The sequence below is a fragment of the Eschrichtius robustus genome, chromosome 2 (genome assembly GCF_028021215.1).
Source record: "Eschrichtius robustus isolate mEscRob2 chromosome 2, mEscRob2.pri, whole genome shotgun sequence".
NCBI classification, from domain to species: domain Eukaryota; kingdom Metazoa; phylum Chordata; class Mammalia; order Artiodactyla; family Eschrichtiidae; genus Eschrichtius; species Eschrichtius robustus.
The window spans coordinates 124,099,548-124,121,010 of NC_090825.1; the positions used below are offsets into that span (position 1 = coordinate 124,099,548).

General features: G+C 39.0%; 1 pseudogene; it reads left to right on the forward strand.

The window, feature by feature from the left end:
* The first annotated feature begins 16,550 nt into the window (after positions 1 to 16,550).
* On the forward strand, positions 16,551 to 16,997 carry LOC137758521 (ferritin light chain pseudogene; annotated as a pseudogene).
* The last annotated feature ends 4,466 nt before the right edge of the window (positions 16,998 to 21,463 follow it).

The following is a 21,463-nucleotide window of genomic DNA, read 5'->3' on the forward strand; positions in this document are numbered from 1 at the left end:
AAATCCAAGCTCAATGACTTATTTTCTGTGGCACACAAACTAAGAATGTTTTCTACATTTTTTTTAAAGAGCATGAGCTCTTCCATGCCCTTTATTATTTTTTTTAATATTTATTTATTTACTTATTTGGCTGAACTGGATCTTCGTTGCGGCACGCGGGAACTTCATTGCCGTGCGCTGGATCTTTGTCGCAGCGTGCGGCATCTTCAGTTGCGGCATGTGGAAACTTTTAGTTGTGGCATGTGGGATCTAGTTCCCTGACCAGGGATCGAACCCGGGTCCCCTTGCACTGGGAGCGCAGAGCCTTAGCCACTGGACCACCAGGGAAGTCCCTCTACATTTTTAAATAGTATGAAAAAAACTAAGAGTTCATCTTAAAAGTCCTCAACACAAGAAAAAAAGAAAGTAATTCTTACTATATATGGTGATGGATATTAATAACCAGACTTATTGTGGTGGTCGTTTTTCAAGGCACACAAATATCAAATGTTGTGCACCTGAAACAAATATAATGTTGTATGTCAATTATACATCAATTTTTTTTTTTAAAAAAAGGGATTACAGAATGGTAATGGTTGCACACCATTGTGAATATACTAAAAACCACTGAGTTATACACTTTTAAATGGTGATTGATTTTATGTTACGTGATTTTTTATCTCAGTAAAAAATAAAATAAGCGGCAAAAAAATCATAAAATATTTTATGACATGCGAAAATTATATAACTGAATTTTCAATATCTACAGATGAAGTTTTATTGGAAAACAGTCACACGCATTTGTTTACCTGTAGCCTACGGCTACTTTCGCACTGCAACTACAGAGTTGAAAAATTGCAACAGAGACTGCACAGTTCACAAAACTGAAAATATTTGCTATCTGGCCCTTCACAGCAAGAGTTTGCTAACGATTGATCTATAGTGGGTTCAGGCTGGTAAATATATAGCAAAATATGTTCTCATCACTTCTGGGAATGTTTGTAGGTACACCATTTTTAAAAGGCAGTTTGACAATAGATAAGCAAGAGTCCCAATACATTCAAGAAATTTGTATGCATCTCCCAGTTATTTCTGCTGCAGGTGATTCTCAATCAGGGCACGTTCTGAGAAATACTGTCCTCTGTTATCTCTAATTGGATACTGTCTCTACTGAAACTCTTTTTCTTTCGTGTTGCTGATGCTTCCTAACTTGGAGAAGATTCCCAGGTCTTACTTCCCTGTGCTGGTGTAGGTGAAGAAGCTTCCCTAGGAACTGTTCTTTCAGCACCACACCCCATAGGTCCTGTCAAAGGCAGTTCACACACCTAAAGGCAGTTTAAACACCTGAATGCAGTTTGGGAACTGACGGATCATTCAAGGAGCAAATCTTCAGAACTCTCAGGAGTCCCTGTATTAAATGGCAATAGTTCATATTGATTGCAAATCATACAACTTGGGATTTTTCTTACTTATACTAGGATGCCCTGACTGGTTCTAGATTCTTTTTTCTTTGAAAAGAGTGCTTTGACCTTCTATGTGGAGGCAAGGATTTATAGTTTCAGAGTCAGGAAAAAGATCTTGCACCTTACACCATACCATCCTGTTTTGGCTTTTTTTTTTTTTTTTTAAGCCAAAACACTCTGCTTTAAATTTTAACATTAATTCCAAACAGTTGAAATTGCATTCCAGGTGTCAAGAAGGACAAAAAAATCTGGACTAAGATTAGCAATTTAATTAATCTAATTGCTCCCTAGTCCTGTTTCTAAATCTGCACCAGACTGTTTTTGGCTAACGTTTCTATGTCTGTCAAAACGCAAAGTTTGAGAATGGCCCAGGAAAAGTTAATAATTGAAAAAGAAAGGAGAAAGTCATTGATCAAGTAAAATAGTTCTATACAGTCCTGCTATAAATAGCTTTTGGTTCCACCTCACCAAGGCTGGCAAGGCAAGGATTTGAAATATGGCATGTGGTGTCGCCTAGGCGGTTTAGTGTGGATTACAGAAATTGGAATGAATTCCCTTATTTAAAAAATTTTTGAGACGGAGGAACAAAGATGGCGGAGTAGAAGGATGTGCTCTCACTCCCTCTTGTGAGGACACCAGAATCACAACTAGCTGCTGGACAATCATCGACAGGAAGACACTGGAACTCACCAAAAAAGCTACCCCACATCCAAAGACAAAGGAGAAGCCACAATGAGACAGTAGGAGGGGAGCAATCACAGTAAAATCAAATCCCATAACTGGTGGGTGGGTGACTCACAGACTGGTGAACACTTATACCTTATACCACAGAAGTCCACCCACTGGAGTGAATGTTCTGAGCCCCATGTCAGGCTTCCCAACCTGGGGGTCCAGCAACGTGAGGAGGAATTCCTAGAGAATCAGACTTTGAAGCCTAGTGGGAATTGATTGCAGGACTTCGACAGGACTGGAGGAAACAGAGACTCCACTTTTGGAGGGCACACACAAAGTAGTGTGCACATCGGGACCCAGGGGAAGGAGCAGTGACCCCGGGGAAGACTGAACCAGACCTACCTGCTAGTGTGTGGGGGGGGTCTCCTGCAGAGTTGGGGGATGGCTCTGTTTCACTGTGAGGACAAGGACAGTAGCAGCAGAAGTTCTGGGAAGTACTCCTTGGTGTGAGCCCTCCCAGAGTCTGCCATTAGCCCCACCAAAGAGCCCAGGTAGGCTCCAGTGTTGGGTTGCCTCAGGCAAAACAACCAACAGGGAGGGAACCTAGCCCCACCCATCAACAGTCAAGTGGATTAAAGTTTTACTGAGCTCTGCCCACCAGAGCAACAGTCAGCTCTACCCACCACCAGTGCCTCCCATCAAGCCTCTTAGATAGCCTCATCCACCAGAGGGCAGACAGCAGAAGCAAGAAGAACTACAATCCTGCAGCCTGTGGAACAAAAAACACATTCACAGAAAGATAGACAAGATGAAAAGGCAGAGGGCTATGTACCAGATGGAGGAACAAGATAAAACCCCAGAAAAACAACTAAATGAAGTGGAGATAGGCAACCTTCCAGAAAAAGAATTCAGAATAATGATAGTGAAGATAATCCAGGACCTCGGAAAAAGAATGGAGGCAAAGATCGAGAAGATGCAATAAATGTTTCACAAAGACCTAGAAGAATTAAAGAACAAACAAACACAGATGAACAATACAATAACTGAAATGAAAACTAAACTAGAAGGAATCAATAGCAGAATAACTGAGGCAGAAGAATGGATAAGTGACCTGGAAGACAGAATGGTGGAATTCACTGCTGTGGAACAGACTAAAGAAAAAAGAATGAAAAGAAACGAAGACAGCCTAAGAGACCTCTGGGACAACACTGAACGCAACAACATTCGCATTATAGGGGTCCCAGAAGACGAGAGAAAGGACGCAAGAAAATATTTGAAGAGACTATAGTCAAAAACTTCCCTAAGATGGGAAAGGAAGTAGCCACCCAAGTCCAGGAAGCACAGAGAGTCCCATACAGGATAAACCCAAGGAGAAACATGCCAAGACACATAGTAATCAAACTGGCAAAAATTAAAGACAAAGAAAAATTATTGAAATCAGCAAGGGAAAAACGACAAATAACATACAAGGGAACTCCCATAAGGTTAACAGCTGATTTCTCAGCAGAAACCCTACAAGCCAGAAGGGAGTGGCATGATATACTTAAAGTGATGAAAGGGAAGAACCTACAGCCAAGATTACTCTACCCAGCAAGGATCTCATTCAGATTCCATGGAGAAATCAAAAGCTTTACAGAGAAGCAAAAGCTAAGAGAATTCAGCACCACCAAACCAGCTCTACAACAAATGCTAAAGGAACTTCTCTAAGTGGGAAACACAAGAGAAGAAAAGGACCTACAAAAACAAACCCAAAACAATTAAGAAAATGGTCATAGGAACATACATATCGATAATTACCTTAAACATGAATGGATTAAATGCTCCAACCAAAAGACACAGGCTTGCTGAATGGATAAAAAAACAAGATCCATATATATGCTGTCTACAAGAGACCCACTTCAGACCTAGGGACACATACAGACTGAAAGTGAGGGGATGGAAAAAGATACTCCATGCAAATGGAAATCAAAAGAAAGCTGGAGTAGCTATACTCATATCAGATAAAATAGACTTTAAAATAAAGAATGTTACAAGAGACAAGGAAGGACACTACATAATGATCAAGGGATCAATTCCAAGAAGATATAACAATTATAAATATATATGCACCCAACATAGGAGCACCTCAATACATCAGGCAGCTGCTAACAGCTATAAAAGAGGAAATCGACAGTAACACAATAATAGTGGGGGACTTTAACACCTCACTTACACCAATGGACAGATCATCCAAAATGAACATAAAGAAGGAAACAGAAGCTTTAAATGACACAATAGACCAGATAGATTTCATTGATATTTATAGGACATTCCATCCAAAAACAGCAGATTACACTTTCTTCTCAAGTGCACATGGAACATTCCCCAGGATAGATCACATCTTGGGTCACAGATCAAGCCTCAGTAAATTTAAGAAAATTGAAATCATATCAAGCATCTTTTCTGACCACAACACTATGATATTAGAAATCAATTACAGGGGGAAAAAACGTGAAAAACACAAACATATGGAGGCTAAAGAATACGTTACTAAATAACCAAGAGATCACTGAAGAAATCAAAGAGGAAATCAAAAACTACCTAGAGACAAATGACAATGAAAACACGACGACCCAAAACTTATGGGATGCAGCAAAAGCAGTTCTAAGAGGGAAATTTATAGCTATACAAGCCTACCTCAAGAAACAAGAAAAATCTCAAGTAAACAATCTAACCTTACACCTAAAGGAACTAGAGAAAGAAGAACAAACAAAACCCAAAGTTAGCAGAAGGAAAGAAATCATAAAGATCAGAGCAGAAATACATGAAATAGAAACAAAGAAAACAATAGCAAAGATCAATAAAACTAAAAGCTGGTTCTTTGAGAAGATAAACAAAATTGATAAGCCATTAGCCAGACTCATCAAAAAAAAGAGGGAGAGGACTCAAATCAATAAAATTAGAAACAAAAAAGGAGAAGTTACAACAGACACCGCAGAAATACAAAGCATCCTAAGAGACTACTACAAGCAACTCTATGCCAATAAAATGGACAACCTGGAAGAAATGGACAAATTCGTAGAAAGGTATAACCTTCCAAGACTGAACCAGGAAGAAACAGAAAATATGAACAGACAAATCACAAGTAATGAAATTGAAACTGTGATTAAAAATCTTCCAACAAACAAAAGTCCAGGACCAGATGGCTTCACAGGTGAATTCTATCAAACATTTAGAGAAGAGCTAACACCCATCCTTCTCAAACTCTTCCAAAAGATTGCAGAGGAAGGAACACTCCCAAACTCATTCTATGAGGCCACCATCACCCTGATACCAAAACCAGACAAAGATACTACAAAAAAAGAAAATTACAGACCATTATCACTGATGAATATAGATGCAAAAATCCTCAACAAAATACTAGCAAACAGAATCCAACAACACATTAAAAGGATCATACACCACGATCCAGTGGGATTTATCCCAGGGATGCAAGGATTCTTCAATATATCCAAATCAATCAATGTGATACACCATATTAACAAATTGAAGAATAAAAACCATATGATCATCTCAATAGATGCAGAAAAAGCTTTTGACAAAATTCAACACCCATTTCTGATAAAATATCTCCAGAAAGTGGGCATAGAGGGAACCTACCTCAACATAATAAAGGCCATATATGACAAACCCACAGCAAACATCATTCTCAATGGTGAAAAACTGAAAGCATTTCCTCAAGATCAGGAACGAGACAAGGATGTCCACTTTCGCCACTCTTTTTCAACATAGTTTTGGAAGTCCTAGCCACAGCAATCAGAGAAGAAAAAGAAATAAAAGGAATACAAATTGGAAAAGAAGAAGTAAAACTGTCACTGTTTGCAGATGACATGATACTATACATAGATAATCCTAAAGATGCCACCAGAAAACTATTAGAGCTAATCAATGAATTTGGTAAAGTTGCAGGATACAAAATTAATGCACAGAAATCTCTTGCATTCCTATATACTAATAATGAAAAATCTGAAAGAGAAATTATGGAAACACTCCCATTTACCATTTCAACAAAAAGAATAAAATACCTAGGAATAAAGCTACCTAGGGAGACAAAAGACCTGTATACAGAAAACTATAAGACACTGATGAAAGAAATGAAAGATGATACCAACAGATGGAGAGATATACCATGTTCTTGGATTGGAAGAATCAATATTGTGAAAATGACTCTACTACCCAAAGCAGTCAACAGATTCAATGCAATCGCTATCAAATTACCAATGGCATTTTTTATGGAACTAGAACAAATCATCTCAAAATTTGTATGGAGACACAAAAGACCCCAAATAGCCAAAGCAGTCTTGAGGGAAAAAAACGGAGCTGGAGGAATCAGACTCCCTGACTTCAGACAATACTACAAAGCTACAGTAATCAAGACAATATGGTACTGGCACAAAAACAGAAACATAAATCAATGGAACAAGATAGAAAGCCCAGAGATGAACCCACACACCTATGGTCAACTAAGCTATGACAAAGGAGGCAAAGATATACAATGGAGAAAAGACAGTCTCTTCAATAAGTGATGCTGGGAAAACTGGACAGCTACATGTAAAAGAATGAAATTGGAACATTCCCTAACACCATACACAAAAATAAACTCAAAATGGATTAAAGACCTAAATGTAAGACTGGACACTATAAAACTCTTAAAGGAAAACATAGGAAGAACACTCTTTGATATAAATCACAGCAAGATCTTTTTTGATCCACCTCCTAGAGTAATGGAAATAAAAACAAAAATAAACAAATGGGACCTAATGAAACTTCAAAGCTTTTGCACAGCAAAGGAAACCATAAAGAAGACGAAAGGACAACACTCAGAATGGGAGAAAATATTTGCAAACGAATCAACAGACAAAGGATTAATCTCCAAAATATATGAACAGCTCATGCAGCTCAATATTAAAGACACAAACAACCCAATCCAAAAATGGGCAGAAGACCTAAATAGACACTTCTCCAAAGAAGACATACAGATGGCCAAGAGGCACATAAAAGCTGCTCAACATCACTAATTATTAGAGAAATGCAAATAAAAGCTACAATGAGGTATCACATCACACCAGTTAGAATGGGCATCATCAGAAAATCTACAAACAACGAATGTTGGAGAGGGTGTGGAGAAAAGGGAACCCTCTTGCACTGTTGGTGGGAATGTAAATTGATACAGCCACTATGGAGAACAGTATGCAGGTTCCTGAAAAAACTACAAATAGAACTACCATACGACCCAGCAATCCCAATACTGGGCATATACCCTGAGAAAACCATAGGTCAAAAAGAGTCATGTACCAAAATGTTCATTGCAGCTCTATTTACAATAGCCGGGACATGGAAGCAACCTAAGTGTCCATCGACAGATGAATGGATAAAGAAGATGTGGCACATATATACAATGGAATATTACTCAGCCATAAAAAGAAATGAAATGGAGGTATTTGTAATGAGGTGGATGGAGTTAGAGTCTGTCATACAGAGTGAAGTAAGTCAGAAAGAGAAAAACAAATACAGTATGCTAACACATATATACGGAATCTAAGGAAAAAAAAAATTTAAAAAGGCCAGGAAGAACCTAGTGGCAAGACGGGAATAAAGACACAGACCTACTAGAGAATGGACTTGAGGATATGGGGAGGGGGAGGGGTGAGATGGGACAGGGTAAGAGAGTGTCATGGACATATATACACTACCAAATGTAAAATAGATAACTAGTGGGAAGCAGCCGCATAGCACAGGGAGATCAGCTCGGTGCTTTGTGACCACCTAGAGGGGTGGGATGGGGAGGGTGGGAGGGAGGGAGATGCAAGAGGGAAGAGAAATGGGAACATATTGTATATGTATAACTGATTCACTTTGTTATAAAGCAGAAGCTAACACACCATTGTAAGGCAATTATACTTCAATAAAGATGTTTAAAAAAAAAAAAAAAAAAGACACATGCACCCCAATGTTCATTGCAGCACTATTTAACAATAGCCAGGTCATGGAAGCAACCTAAATGCCCATCAACAGACGAATGGATAAAGTTGTGGTACTATATACAATGGAATATTACTCAGCCATAAAAAGGAACGAAATTGAGTCGTTTGTTGAGACGTGGATGGATCTAGTGACTGTCATACAGAGTGAAGTAAGTCAGAAAGAGAAAAACAAATATCGTATATTAACGCACGTATGTGGAACCTAGAAAAATGGTACAGATGAGCCGGTTTGCAGGGCAGAAGTTGAGACACAGATGTAGAGAACAAATGTATGGACACCAAGGGGGGAAAACTGTGGTGCGGTGGGGATGGTGGTGTGCTGAATTGGGCGATTGGGATTGACATATATACAGTGATGTGTATAAAATTGATGACTAATAAGAACCTGCAATATAAAAAATCAAACAAACAAAAATAACAACTAATACTAAATTTTCTTTGGGTTATTTGTATGGAAATATGTTAATATAAATGCTTCAGACATTACATGAAATTTCTAAAAATCTTATATGTTCTGGTATAATGTTATAAGTCATAATTCTAGTTATTACTTTAAAATGTATATCTCAGAAATAACTAAATTTCCTTGTCAACTGCATTATTATGAACTTTCATCAAATCTTTAACCGTGGTCATTTTTAAGTCTTTTGTCATTTACAGACAGTTCTGGGTATACTCTGATGCTTTTGCAAAAATGTTCCTATAAAAGGGTTTCATCTTCAAGGAATTCGTGGAAAAGACTCTGACAAGTACAGGTTTCTGGTAACTGACTATACTGCTGAACTGAATGAATAAGCATTTTCAGAACTCTAATGGAAAATGGATGAATTCATAAAAGTGTTAACAAAAGGTCAAGATAAAAAAAAATTAATTACATGGGACTGAGTGAACTGATGAGGATGATTATAATTTTTGTGACTTTCTGTTTGAATAAAAAAAAAATATCCCACAAGGACTCAGAGGTAAAAAAATATACAAATCAATTTTCACTGCAAAGTAAAGGCGCTGTTACAGTGGAGGATTACTGGACTGAATATCAATATTATGGCATAGTATGAGTGTGTTTCGTGTTTGGTAATTGCAATCATTGTTGCTTTTGTTGTGGTCATCCATGTACAATGCTTGGTGTCAGTTTATTTATCTCTTGTAAAAATAAAATACAGTGTGCGTGTGTGAAAACAACAACAACCAAGCAACACTGTAGAAAAGTACTTGGTATGTTTGGTCTTCACTAGGAAGAAAAATGATGAGGGAGGAGTTGAGAAAACTAGAACATTGATGAGAAATCTGTGAAAATTTCAATTATTATATATATTTTTAATGTTGGCAGCTAATTCTGTATTTTGTAAAACAGTGTACAGGCCAAACAACACATCCATGGGCAGCTGGCCTGTGCATCCCCATATTTATTGACATTACTGAATGTGTTTTTAAAAGTACATATTTCTAAATAAAAAATAAAAAATAAAAATGTAACTTCTAAAAAAAAAAATTTTTTTTTTTCCAAGCGTCTACCATATGTGGGCACTTTGCTATGAACAGCTGATGCATCAGTCATTGTGGTATAGGGGCTCCCAACATCATGGGGGAGACAAATTTTGAATAAACAATATGTAAGCACGGCGTAAGTGCTACCAAATAGATCAGCTCAGATGTGGGCCACGTAAAGCCATCTTTGGAAGGTGTGGGAAACCGAGTTCTAAAGCATGAGTAAGAAGAAGGAAAATGAACTTGAAGGAACACCTTGCAGAAGAAGACTGTATGCAAAAGCCCAGAAACAAGAGATAGTGTGGCTGGTATTTGGAGCTGTAAACAGTTTCCTATGAGCAGAGGGGGAGGAGCAAAGAGTGAGAACTAAAGTGAGTAGACATGATACATGTATGTAAGAACATATACATAATTGTCAATGTGTAAAAAAATCCATTAGTTTAAAAATTTAAAAATACATGTAGATAATCTAGAAGAGGTGGCTCAAAGGAAAGAACAAGGAATATAGAGTATCCGGTGCCTGCTAAGCCCTCAAAAATGTTAGTTATTAGCCTAATAAAAACACAAAGTAGCAGTGTTCTGAGATGGAGACCTTATTTGTTCTCTGATTTGAGCTAGAACAAAGGGCAGAATCTGGGAAGGCCAAGAAGAAATTTAGTGCAGTGGTTAAGAGCCAGAGGGACTTGAATTCAAATCCAGGTGTTAAATATTAGCTCTGTGCCCATGGGCAGGTTTTTAACCTCTCTAAGCCTATTTCCTCATCTGTGAAATGGAGATAATATACTTCATTCACAAAGCTGTTGTGAGGGTTAAATGCAATACTATATGTAAAATAATTAGCACAAATTGACTGGCACAGAGAAGTCACTCAAAAATGGTTGCTGGTATTATTACAAAAGGAGGCAAAGGACATGTGGCAGAGATTGGGGAATGTTCCCAGAAGATGCATGGTGATAAGGACAATTGTCTCAGCTGGGCATAAATTCCTCTTGCTGTGACTGGGTCTGTTGTAAAGAATAATCCCATGGATGAATAGGCAGCCAGCCAAGATAGCTTGATCTTCCACACTGGTTCTAGCCAGGAAATCTCTTGAGTGTGAGTAGAATGTGAATCACCTGCTTACTGTAAATTAGTTATTATTATTCACTCAGCAAAGGGGGAAAAAGTGCTTGGTCAGAATTAATCACCTTAAAAAACCCAGTTATTTTAAATTCATTACATTTGAATATGGTAATGAGGCATTTGTCATTTTTATAAGTCTTTGTGGGGGAGAGTGTCTATTGTAGGATGGAAAAGGATTAACATTTAATTCTAAGAGTGTGCCCTTCTTTTTTTCCTTTTTCCATATTCCTTGAAGTCTAATATAATATTTGTTGCATGTCCCCACTTTACAGATGAGCAAACAGGCTTTGAGTCTGAAGTGATTTATCGTAAAATGGTGTTAGAAAATCCAGATTTTTCTGACTCTGATGATTCTCAGTTGGCTTCACATTAGAATCACTTGGAGAACTTTTTTAAACTAATGATGGTCAGGGTCTACTTCTAGAGACGCTATGGGGTTGTTCAGAGGTAAACAATTCCTAAATATGAAATTCGTTGGTCAAAAGCAACAACCTTTTTTTAAGTCTTGCTAAATACATGATTAAAAAGTTTTTAAATATGGCCGTGCTGCCTACTGAGGAAGCAAGCTGAACAATCAATGGACTCCCCCCTCCCCCTGTGCCCCTCTGCTTTATCCAGTTCAGAACATTTCAGAAGCAGGTTGAAAGCTGGGAGAATGAATTCAACCCTTTATGCTGTACTGAGGGCAGGGAGTAGTTCCCCCCACCCCCCGGAACCTTTTTGATGAATCATTGATAGCCTTAATGTGGTGATTTTTCAGTCTCATCAGAGAACAAACCCCTCCAAACATTCTAAATAATCAGAACATTATCTAACACTGGAATGAAATTGGTCCACATCACTTAACCAGTTGACCTTGAAGGCTTACTTCTCCAAAGGAAAGATGAACCCATTTCGCTTTATTTTTTTTTGTGGCACAGAATAAACAAGAATTTTGAAAAGTGGTCTCTTGTTAGTCTGTGAAATTGCAGTGATCATACGCTCTGTGGCTTCTTGCAGTCACTCTTTCCCTCCCTGAATTTCACTCCCGCCAAGTTCTGGCATTGGAGGAGATGGAACAAAGGCTGAGTCAAAATCTCTTCTTTGGAAGGACACGCAAGAGGGAGGAGATATGGGGATATATGTATACGTATAGCTGATTCACTTTGTTATACAGCAGACACTAACACACCACTGTAAAGCAATTATACTCCAATGAAGATGTTAATAAAAATAGCAATTTATAATACTTAATGGACACTAGTTTATGGTGATACAGTTTTGTACAACAATAAATGTAATTATGATGCAAAAAAAAAATCTCTTCATGTGCATGTCCCTATTGCCTACTGACTGGAAGAAATGATAAAATGATTCCATTCTTTTAAAATCGTCTAAAGCAGTGAGTCTTAAATTTGGGTTAATCTTCAGCCCTTTTAAGTAGCTAATAAAAGTAAGGCCCCCAGAAGAATTTATTAAAATATATATACTTCAAATAGTCACCTATCTTGACCTCTTAAGGGTTCATGAATTCATAATTAAGAAACTTGACACTTTAAGAAAAAAATAGATGTGGCTTTCATCTTTTACCAATGCAGATGAGCACATAGGAGAAAAACAGACAATTCAAACCAAAACTATGTATCAAAATTTTTTAAAAAATTTGTTCTGATTCAGATAAAACAAAAGCAGCTTAAAAACAAAAAACAAACAAACAAAACTTTCCTCCTAAAAAAAAAACCAACGCAAGCACTGTGTTTGGTTCCCTGAGATATAATTTCTTCCTCCTGAGTGAAGTTCACAAATTGCCATGTGTGTGCAGATAAAGGCTGCTTCTCCCAAGCTGGCTTTCCAGTTCAGTCTGACACTTCCCTTCCCTACCCTACTGTTTCTGGGCTCTTTATCTTCTTTTTGTCTTTGTCTTCCTGACTCCCAATCAGAGATACTTAGGAAGGAGCTTTTTTATCAACTAGCCAAAAAGAGAGACAGTAAAATGTAAGGTCATGGAGGACCCAAAAATGTCTCAGAAAATACATTAGCAGGAATTGGCTAGAAAGGGTTTCTAAATTGGTACCTTGAAAATGGGTCTCCTGAGACCATAGCCCTGATAATTGTGCCTCAGCCCATTTTCTATTTTGAGTCAGAGGAGAGATTCCTAAGAAATCCTGGGAGAGTGAGGGTGTGGGAGGTGGTCTAAAAGAGAGAAACAGGAAGGGCCCATTGTCTGTCAACTAAGAGGCTTTGTTTTGAAAATCCCAGGGCTAACATTTTAATGCTTTATTTGCAAAGTGGGACAAGATTGCAGAATAATAGCTCAAAGTTTGATCTGAGTTTTATTCTACCTCTTTCGGTCACCTCAACTTGTCCTCCTATACATGGAACTGTGACGTGAATACTTGAGATACGTGACTGGAAAATTTTTGCTTTCTGTCTTTAACCTGCTAAGATTTACTGGGACCCAGAATTTACTTACATGTTTCCTTATTAAATAATAATATCAATAGCTGGTATTTATTGAGCCCTTACTATATGCCACACATTGTTTGAGGAGCTCACGTAGTCCTTACAATAATCCTATAAAATATGTTCTATTATCTCTGCTGAGGCACTGAGAGGCTAAGTAGCATGCCTAAGGTCAGAGAGCTTAGGAAAAAACAAAGTGGGAGATCTGGGTAGATCTTAAACGCAGGGAGTCCAACTGCAAGTCCTGTATTCTTCACTACTACACTTTATTTCCCCTGAACCCATTTCCTCAGTGAACCTTGATGATCTGAGCAATTTAATGCAATTCAGTCTTGGTAAAGTATAATTTTCAAAAAAAGGTTAAATTATGACTCTCATATAGATATAAATATGAACACGTGTCAAAGATTTTATTAACTCGTTAATGAGAAAACTAGGTATGTGTTAAAAGTGCCAGTAAAAAAAAAGACACATTTATAGATCAGGAATATTGAAATGAACGTGAAATAGAGGTGAAAGAGGACTCTTCCACAATGGGAGCCGGAAGTCAGCTAGACTTCCTCAACTGGATAGAATTTGCATGTCTACAGACAAGAATTATTCTACCTTGCTATCAGTTATTTACAGCTTACAAAATTGTAACTCCCATGGAATCAGAATAAGATAACACTGGAAGGATATGCTATAGACAATGTATAGTTTTCCACTTAAGTACAGTTGTTTTTTGGGTTTTTTTTCCTATACTAAGAACATTTCACACTTGTTCCTCAAACCCAGGAAGATTTACAACTGATAGGTGTAAAAAGCATTTTAGAAGCTAGACATATGAATAAAAAATGACTTACAAACTACCAGAGCAGACATTCATAAATGATTTCAATAAGGCAGATTGTTAAAGAATATAAATAAGGGAAGGAGAGATTCATTCAGCTCTGAGAACCTATTAGAATTTTTATGTGAGGCATTTAGGAGAGGCAATCTGTTGGAAGAGGGGACTGCAGGCTATCCTGAAGCTGCTTTTAGATACCACTTTACATAAAACTAAGAAAAAGTAGATCATCTCTGTTAAAGAATTCCATGGTGCTTGGTAGGAGCCATTAAAGCTATCTCATGGACTTCATTTGAAATCTAGAAAAATTCCTTGGTATTTAGATTGACTTGGGAGTTAGTACAAAAATGTAGACGTGCTATCCAGACAAAGGGGTATCTTGATCCAAGACACAGAAACCAAGAGAGGAGAGGTGACATGGGAAGGGGAATGATAAGAAAGAGGCAGTAAGAGGAAAAGAGTGTGCCTCAAAACCCAGTGTTCCCTCAGCCTATGCAGGTCAAGACACCTACTAAGCTCTGTTTCCTTTCACAAGGACCTGACAGCAGGATACTCTACCTTCAGCCCAGAGCCCTAGCCCCAGCATAAATGTAGATATTCAATATGTATATATTTCCTGAATGAAAAACAATATGGAAGGAAGAAAGAAGGAAGGAAAGGAGGGAGGGAGGAAGGGGGGATGGAAGGAAGGAGAGAAGGAAGGAAGGAAGGAGGGAGGAGAGGGAGGAAGGAAGAGAGAGGGGAAGGGGGGATGGAAGGATGGAGGGGAGGAAGCAAGGAAGGAAGGAGGGAAGGAAGGAAGGAGGGAGGGAGGGAAGGAAGGAAAGAGGGACAAGAGGAAGGGGGGAAGGAAGGAAGGAGGGAGGAAGGAGAGGGAGGAAGGAAGGGAGAGGGGAAGGGGGATGGAAGGATGGAGGGAAGGAAGGAAGGAGGGAAGGAAGGAAGGAAAGAGGGATGGAAGGAAGGGGGAAGGAAGGAAGGGGGAAAGGAAAGAAAGAAGGAAGGGGGGATGGAAGGAAGGGGGAAGGAAAGGACAACATTGAACTTCATCTAATTGTTCCTCAAGCTTTACTGTTTCAGGGGAGAGCTAACCACCAAGGACCTCCCTTCCCATATGACTCATTTAAAACCCTCCTCCACTCTGCCTCATGATTCCTTGTCTACTTCCCTCTATAAACCACAGGTCTCTGTCCTTTCCTTTGAGATGCTCCTCATTAACGAACATTTTCCATATTGCAATAGCCTAAATAAAATCATCTCTTTCATTGTCCTGTGCATTTTTGTCTTTCACAGAAGGAAAGAAGAGTTCCGGACCTAATCTCTGGATCTGAAGAACCCTGCTGTGGGTCTGTGGTTTAATACAGGATGAAGGCATCCAAGCTTTTAATTTGTTTTGACTGCATCCTCCTTATATACATGAAAGAGCAGGGACCAGCCTGCTGTGAAAGCCTCAGAATATAACCTGACCAAGAAAGAAGAAACCATTGCCCGTAGTGCTGGCATAAGCATCTTTGTCTTTGGGACACAGGGTGAATCCAGGGACTTGTTTGAATTCCTCATTTGGGGGATTAGGGCATATAATGGAGAGTGTTTTTCCTTTCCCTTTTGGACAATGGACTGGGGGGGGTGGTGGGGGGAAGATTTGAGTTGACTAACTTCCAGCATGAACAGAAAGACTAGTTTAGGGTAAGAAATAGGAATGTATTTTTATTTATCCAAAGATGTGGCTAAAGGTGGATGCAAGCAACAAAGCTACCTTTGACCTGCTTAAGGAAAAAAAAAAAATGAAGGAATTTGTTGGAAGGATTCGGTATAACTCAATACTTGAAGAAAAAGTTGAAGACTAAGCACAGCTCTGAGGTATAGATGGTAGAAAGTGATGAACGAGTTCCTCCTTCTTTCAGCCTCACTGGCCCTCTGCCAAAGAATCAAATTCCAGGGAAAGGGCATCTGATTGACAGGACTTGGATCACATGCTCACCTCTTGGCAGAGGGAGGTGGCTCAATCCTGATGAGTAGATTGACAGTAGCCAAAGTGGGAGAAATTATACAGCAAAATGGGAGGTGGGAAGGACTGTTACTAAAAGGAAGAGTCAAGGATTCGGGGAAGGCAAAACAGCAGCTTTACACAGAATTACCACGTAACACAGTGATTCCACACCTAGGAGATAGAAAAACATACATTCACACAAAAACTTTTACCTGAATATTTCTAGCAGTGTTATTCATAATAACCATAAAGTGGGAAACCTAAATGTCCATCAACTAATGAGTATATATTCATACAATGGAATATTATTCAGCTATAAAAGGAAATGTATCACTGTGCGCTGGGCAGTCCCCCCAGGTTTGTCTCTTGCTTCAACAGTGTTTGGACGGAACAGACCCAGGGTCGCCCCGTGCTTCCCCCCTCCAACTACCCTCCAAACTTTTTTCCAGTCACAACGTTCGGAATCAGCCACTCAGCTATCCTCGGCCTCCAGGCCCAGCCAGCACCATTTTTTGAGCTTAGGTCCTTATTACCGATTAAGCATGAGCTCCCAGGTTCGTCAGAATTATTCCACCCAGGTGGAGGCCGCCATCAATCGCCTGGTCAACATGCATCTGCGGGCCTCCTACACCTCCCTCTCTCTGGGCTTCGATTTTGACCACGACGATGTGGCTTTGGTGGGCGTGGGCCACTTTTTCCTTGAAATGGCTGAGGAGAAGCACGAGGGCACCCAGCGTCTTTTGAAAATGCAAACCCAGCGCCACGGCAGTGCCCTCTTCCAGGACGTGCAGAAACCATCTCAAGATGAGTGGGGCAAAACCCAGGATGCTAGGGAAGCCGCCATTGTCATGGAGAAGAGCCTGAACCAGGTCCTTTTGGATCTGCATGCCCTGCACTCTGCCCACGCAGACCCCCAGCTCTGTGACTTCCTGGAGAGCTGCTCCCTGGAGGAGCAGGTGAAACTCATCAAGAAGGTGGCAACCACCTGACCAACCTCTGCAGGCTGGCTGGTTCCCAGGCTGGGCTGGGCGAGTATCTCTTCCAAAGGCTCACCTCAAGAATGACTAGGAACCTCTGAAGCCCACCGACCTTTGAGGAGCCCCTCTGGTGTCAGGGCTTCTGCCCAAGGCCTCTCTCTCCAGCCACTAGGCAGCTTTTTAACCACCCGGGAGCCCTCTCCCAAGACGTGGACCAAACGGAAACAATAAAGCTTTTTGCAGCAAAAAAATAGAAAAAAGAAATGGAGTACTGATACATGCAACATGATTAACCTTGAAAACATTATGCTAAGTGAAAGAAGACAGTCGCAAAAGACCATATATTGTATGATTCCATTTATATGAAAAGTCCAGGATAGGCAAATCCATAGAGACAGAAAATAGGTTAGGTAGATGAGTGATTACTGGGGATGGGGAAGGAGGGGTGATGGGGATTGTCTGGTAGTGGATACTGATTTCTTTTAGGGGGAAAAATTGTTTTATAATTATATTGTGGTGATGGTTGCACAGCCCTGTGACTAAACTAAAAACATTGAATAGTACACTTTAATTATATGAAATGTAAATTAATCTCAATAAAACTATAAAGAAGCAGCAGCTTTTCCACTACAATACTGTTATTGCAATAATGAAGTCTGTTCTAATTAACTTTTTTGTTTTTACTTGTTGGTAAAGTAGGTAGAAGCTACTGGAGTGGATCTTAAGAGATAGGAAAGGAAGTCACCGGTCAATCACGAAACATAAATTACTCCTTTGGAATAGGGCATTGTTTTATGTTAGGAACAACTACCACCAGTGTGTTCCTTAGTTAGCTTTGTAAGTTATCAAAACAAGTATGGATTATTCTGTCAGTCCCTTACAAATGTGTCAATCAAACTAAAACAGGACCTGTCCGGAATGAAACTCACGTGAGGCAACATGGAATACTCTAGAAGATGCAGGCTAAGAAGTAGGAACCCTGAATTATCTCCATTGATAAGCCATTGACACGTACTTGGTAAAAGACTGTAGGGAAGTTCCTGCCCTTCTCCAGGCCCCAGTCTCCTGACATGGAAAAGGAGAGAGATGGAATAGATGAGTAGTTCCCAAAGACCGGTTTCTCATTAAGGGCTGTGATTTAATATTTCCTCAAAACAAATCAATGTAAACAAAAAGTGAACCAATGTAAAGAAAATTCTAGGCAAATAGTACGGATATTGTAGAGATATGGCAAAAACATGATATTAGTGTAAGAATGACTGGAGTTTGGCAAATGCTACGTGATACTTTTTGCTGTAATCTGGTTAACGTGCAACAGAGGTGGGAGAGTCCATTATTTTGTAAAGCTGGATTTTACTGCATTTATTTGATTTATGATAAAAAGTTTCTAAATAAGAATGATATTAGTAAATAATTATCATTGGTTAAGTTTTATTCTGTGCCAGTCCTGACAAATAAAGGGAAAGTTCAGGAAGATGTTATGATCAGCCTAAAGTTTAGGTGAGTGGGGAAGGCTTCCCCAAAACCGAGGCTGGAAGGATGATAAGATTTAGTAAGGCGAAGGGCTAGGGAGCTTTTTGTAGGTGCAAGGGCATCAGTGAAGGTCTACGGTTGAAACTGAACATGTAGTTCATTGGGGGAACTAATCTATCCCACGTGGTTGGAACATAAAGAATGAGTGGGAGAGAATTCCATCAGCCACCAGCACTTACTGAGCACACACCTCACTTCCCACAGTGTGCTAGGTGCTTTGCTTATTTCATTCAAGCCACAAAAAAACTCTCTGGGGTCAGCATTTTTACTCCATTTTACAGATGGGGACTGAGGCTTAAAGTTAAAATATCTTGCCTGTGGCTGCAGAGCCAGTAAGAGGGAAAGCCTGGATTTGAACACAATCACTTTGCTTCCAGAGCTGGTAGGCTAAGCCACTACACACTGCACACTGGTCACCTCAGCTTCTCCACAGCATTGCCATCCCTCAGATTTTCCTTGGTCCCAGCTAGACGACAGACTGATTGAGCCATAGACTCCCTGCTCTGTGAACCTGGTTAGGAAGCCTATTGTTAAAGTAAATAAGACACTTGGAAAGCATAGCCAAAGCTATTAAAATTCTATAAGCCAGTTTTCTCCAAGATTTTGCACTTGGGGATGAATGTCAAAAGGACTTGTTAGGAAATCAAATCTTTTAGAACTTCCATATAATTTCTTTCTCCTTAACACAGAGTTGAGAAAGGTAAAAATAAGAGTGTTTTGTTTTTTCTGGGGAAAATTGTATGTCTTTATTTGGGACAATGATTGAAAAATAACTGGTCAGTTTTTGCCTCCACACTATGATTTGGTACAGAAAGGGCAAAAGTCACTCTTCACTACATGTATAAGAGGCTTGCTTAAAGTTGTGTAGTTTCTCAGGGTTCAATGTGTGTTCCCCATAATAGAATAAATCTCTAATAATAACACACAGCACTCCTCCCATTGTTGATGTTCAAGTTCTTATTGCACACCTCCAACTGTATTGTTATTGAACAAAGGCTGAAGAGGGTAACACAGCGCAAGAATTTCTATGCTACCCATTCCAACTTCAACAGAGGGAACAAGTGACCCAAACACTTTAATTCCATCCCAAACTTTGAAAGAAAGCGCTTTCGTTAATGTTTGAGTTCATTATCTTACCATTGGAATATTAAATTTTAAAAAAAAAGGAAACAAAAATAAAGGCAATGTTTACCCCTGATGGCTAAGGATTAGACCTATATTTTGGATAAAATTGTCATTCTTTTTGGCTTATTCCTAACAGGCATTTTTAAATGGAGTCATAACAGCTAAGATTCCCTATTGTATTCTCTTAAATAAAACGTTCATTGGAAAGGAGAAACGTTCAGGAAGTTAGAAGATTAAAAAAACTAAAAGGTTTTTCTTTTTTCTAATGGTGATCACTTTGATGGCTTCAATGGTCCAAGAAAGATGACTTGTGCATTTCAAAGATTTCACTCCATTCTTTCTGTTCTTCATTTCTCTGTGTTTGCACCATAACTAAAAGTGAGTCAAGTGTATGTCCTGGTTAGGAGTCTGCGAAGATGATTTAGGATGACCAACTGGCCCTATTTGCCCAGCATTGAGGACTTTCCTGGGATGCAAGATGTTCAGTTCTAAAATCAGAACATGCCTGAGAAAATCAGAATGAGGTTGGTCACACAAAGATGGTATTTTTTTTGGCCTAGTTAGAGGTCTTTGCTTAAACAAACCAGAGAGGACACCCATCCCTTGTCTACTGAGTCACAGTCTCCTGTGAGCCCAATCACTTATTATTTTTTAAAAGCTTCCCAGGTTGTTCTGATAACCAGCCAGGTTTGGGAGTTTCTGAGATGCTGCAGGTAATTCCTAAATAGAATCGTTTCTATCGGTCTCAAATGGAAAATGCAATCCATATAACATTTCCTTTTTCTAATTTTTGTAATATCTTTGAAGTCAAGCTGTGTTTAAAAACAAAATCAAATGGCTTCCATGAGAAGAGGGACGGCTATAGTCTTAACATTTCACAAGGTGCATGTCTTTTGAAGACTGACTTTTGTCCAAGACCCCAGGGACTGAAACATCAGCTACCCCTGTGGTTTTGAGAAAGCTGAGGGTTACATTTGGCCTCAAAGATCTTCCATTCCCTCTGGTCTCTCATCCCTCATGGAGGGAGAGAGATGGGAAATGGAACTCTGGACAATTTCTGCTACTCTCAGAATCCTCAAATAAGATGCTGACTTCCCCCACTTTTGACTTCAGGTTCTTAATTCGTCTTAAAACTGCAGTTCACAGCTTTACATTGTAATATAATCTGTGTTTATCACAAAATATTTGGAAAATATAGAAAAATAAAAGAAGAGAAGAAAAATGATCCAATTGTCTTCTCTCCAATTCAAACAACCTTAATATTCTGATGTATTTCTTTTCTGCATTATTCCTTTGTATTGTCTTTGTATTATAACTGTCATACTCTATATCCATACTACATTGTATTGCTTTTTAAGTAACTGAACATGCTCCTATATCATAACATACCATAAATAGTACGTTTAATGGCTACATTATATTTAAAGAGGATGGGCATAATTCAATTTATCAGGCTCTTGGCTAACTTTCCAGAGCAATGTCTTTAACATAATCTACCAAATGCTAGAGGACCGTTATGAGACACAAATCCCAAAAACATAATCTGGAGAAGAATCACTATCCTGATGGTTCACCTACAACTAAGTCTTTCCTTTAGGTTAAGAACAGGTCATTTCTCAAGAATATTTCTTTATTTTGGCATTTTGTTGTGGTTGTTTTTCATTTAGATAATAGAATAGCTTCAGATAAAATTTTAAAAAGAAAAAATCACCCATAATTCCACTGCTCTACCAAAGCCACTCAAAGGTATATAGACACATAGATTCTTATACAGCTATCATCATACAATGCATGCAGTTCTGTATTCCTCTTTTCCACTT